Genomic DNA, 2,933 nt, shown 5'->3' with positions numbered 1-2,933 from the left:
AGGGTAGCCCCTGAACAAGATCCTTGCGCCGGGTTTAGCTTCCTGAAATAAAATTACAGTTTCTCTTTACCAAGAACAAAATGCACAATAGTTCAAGGTTTCAGATTCTTCAGCAAACATCAGCAGACTCGTTCAATGTTGTCATTTGTGTTCAACGACAATCCTTACGTGCATCAGGATGTGCTGATGAACAACTCTCGAAGGTTGAGACTTAAACCAGCAGCTAGCATCCCACCTATAAGCCTGTCCCCGGCCGGACTGACATTGCCTTGCTTCAGAGACAAAAGGCAGAATATTTCAAGGTTTCCACTTTCGTATATGACCATGAAGCGCTTTGAAGGGTCTTGTTGGTGAAGACAAGCAACTTGTAACTGGATCAAGCAGAGCATTAACACACACCTCAGGGAATCAGAAGCAGAGAAGGAGCTGCATGATGAAACCAACAGCATCTAATGGGAAGATCGTCAAACAAGAGAGCCAAGAACCAGCAAAAAGAAAACTTGGAAGACATCACCATATATAATAACAATACTCCTAGAGGGAACTCTAATAAGGCACCACAAAGCTCGTCCTATGGAAGAACTTTGCGTTCCCACCCAGGCTTCAGTTCTGAATCTCCATCGGCGGCGGGCAGAAGCTTCAGTTTCAGCTGGCAGTGCAAATGATCTTTCCATCATGCTGGATTCAAAATGGGAAGTACGTACGAGCACCAATCAAAAGATGTAACAAGGAGCCAGCAAACAAAAATAAAAGCTTGGCTTTTGCTGACAGATAAGCAAGAGAGGACTGAATTATCCAACTCCTTGGCATGCATTACACAGTGCACTGATTAAATAGCATTCACCAATCAAATTAAACGGTATTGCCCACATTATTACAGATCAGAAATAGTAGTGAATAGTTTTACTGAAATCTCTCACACTCATAAATAGTCAAATTAAACAGTATATGGCGTCTGTTTCACTCTGAAAAATGCATTGCACAAGCAAAAAAGCACAAGGAAAGAAAGAACAACTCTCACACATCCGGCTGGCTGGCCTGGCAATATTTTTTCCTTATGGCTCCACATTCCTTCACTGATTCACCGACCTGTGATTCCTAGCCAACCTTCTCTTATTTCTTCTCTTTTTTTGCGGGACAATCTCACTAGAATTTTCGTCTGAGGCTAGCAAATGGATGACGAAACATAACAAAAGTTAGTAGCAGATCCTCATGAGACAGCCCATTTTTCCTGATACAAAAAAAAAGAATGCAGAAAACGTGATTACAGTCTTACATGCTGGGTCTTCAAATCTTTGGTCGGGGATGTGCTTGATCTTCTGCCAATTTGGATGTCTAACTGTTTGACATGACTTCGTGAACTCACCACTGCAGTATGCAACAGAAAACTTCTCAAGAGATCGGGGCAGTGTTGGAAGCGACCGGATATTCAAGCACCCTTCAATTTCCAGTTCCTTGAGCGATGTGAGGTGCTCAATATTGCCTGGTAAGGCGTCCCACCTGCAGTGACCAAGCCAGAGCACACGAAGATGAACGAAAGCCTCAAGCTCAGGACCAGGTCCCGGTTGGCTCCATCCAAACAACACAAGTTTTTGCAGGTTCTTTGGGCCACTTTTCTGCTTACCCACAATCCAATCTGGGTACCTCGAGCTTTCATAGCCGGAGATAATCAGTTCTTGAAGACCTACGGGAGGGCACAGGCCCTCAAGCACCTCTGCCTCAACTTCTGAACTGCACCTTGTACCATCATCACCCCATTCCAACTTCAGTTCCTTCAACCGATCCTTGGCAGCTAGATTGGCTTCAACAGCTTCCTCCTTGCTTTTAACATTTTCAAGGCCATAGATTGTCAGGCTTCCACGAAGCTTGTTTAGGTCCCTAAGCTGCTTTATCTCATAACCCTGTTCATTCCTTACAGTGAAGCTGCTGCTTGGTAACGCTTGGAGTGAGATAAGCCTGCCTATGCTCGGACATTCCAAGTTCTCACAAATTATGTACCGCAGGTTGATAAGGTTATCAAGTGTAAATTCCCAAATTTGGCCATGGCCATGAGGACCAAAGTCCAGCAGCTGGATATGGTGAAGTTTATTAGTTAGTGTGCTTGGTAAAATTACGGTGCATTCGAATGTCCTGAAAGAAAGATAGCATAGGTCCTTTAACTGGCCAATGGATTCTGGGATCGAGAACTTCTTGGGTTTGGTGATTTCAAGATGTTCCCGGCTAAAAGCAACCGCCAGTACCTGCAACTTTTGCAGCCGCTTGCATATATTGTCAATGACTTTTTCCTCAACTCGTGTATCCCTTTCGACAACATAAATAATGAGAGTCCGTAAATTTTCCAATCCAAGGATCTTATGAGTAATTAGTTCTTCATCATAATTCTCTACAAGAAGATGGCGGACATCTCGGGGAACATCTCCTTTCCAGCCCTCTCCATTCTGACTTCTTGCATTCTCAATTCTGAATCAATCCCTTCCAGCAATCTTTTCTAATAAATCATGAAGTGGATCGGGAATTGAAAACCAAATATCATGCCATTCCCCTCCTCGTTGAAGAAACGAGCATGACACTAACTCTTGAACATAGCCCTCTGCTACATCTTCCATGTCCTCTGTTTCACAATTGATCTTTATAAACCCTTGCGCTATCCACATGCGAACGAAGACGTCCCGTCTTAATTTGGATCTCCTTGGGAAAATACTACAATATTTGAAGCATCGCTTGATGTCTGGATTAAGCCGTTGATATCTCATCCAAAGAGCATGCATGGTGTCATTTAACATGTCTGGATTAAGCTGATGATAATTACACAAATTATGATATTAGCAAGCTGGGTGAATAATAGTGTCATCTGTAACACACATACATAGGATATGATATCATTGTCCCCACGATATAAATATATAATTTAATTTTGAACATTTACATGAGAT

At 42.8% G+C, this 2,933-nt stretch overlaps 1 pseudogene; it reads right to left on the bottom strand.

The window, feature by feature from the left end:
* Positions 1-832: 832 nt before the first annotated feature.
* Positions 833-2,802, bottom strand: LOC119347844 (annotated as a pseudogene).
* Between the last annotated feature and the right edge of the window lie 131 nt (positions 2,803-2,933).

This window comes from Triticum dicoccoides, unplaced genomic scaffold (assembly GCF_002162155.2).
Source record: "Triticum dicoccoides isolate Atlit2015 ecotype Zavitan unplaced genomic scaffold, WEW_v2.0 scaffold76971, whole genome shotgun sequence".
Taxonomy (NCBI): domain Eukaryota; kingdom Viridiplantae; phylum Streptophyta; class Magnoliopsida; order Poales; family Poaceae; genus Triticum; species Triticum dicoccoides.
The sequence above is the reverse complement of the archived record's forward strand: the minus strand, read 5'-3'. Positions and strand labels throughout refer to the sequence as shown.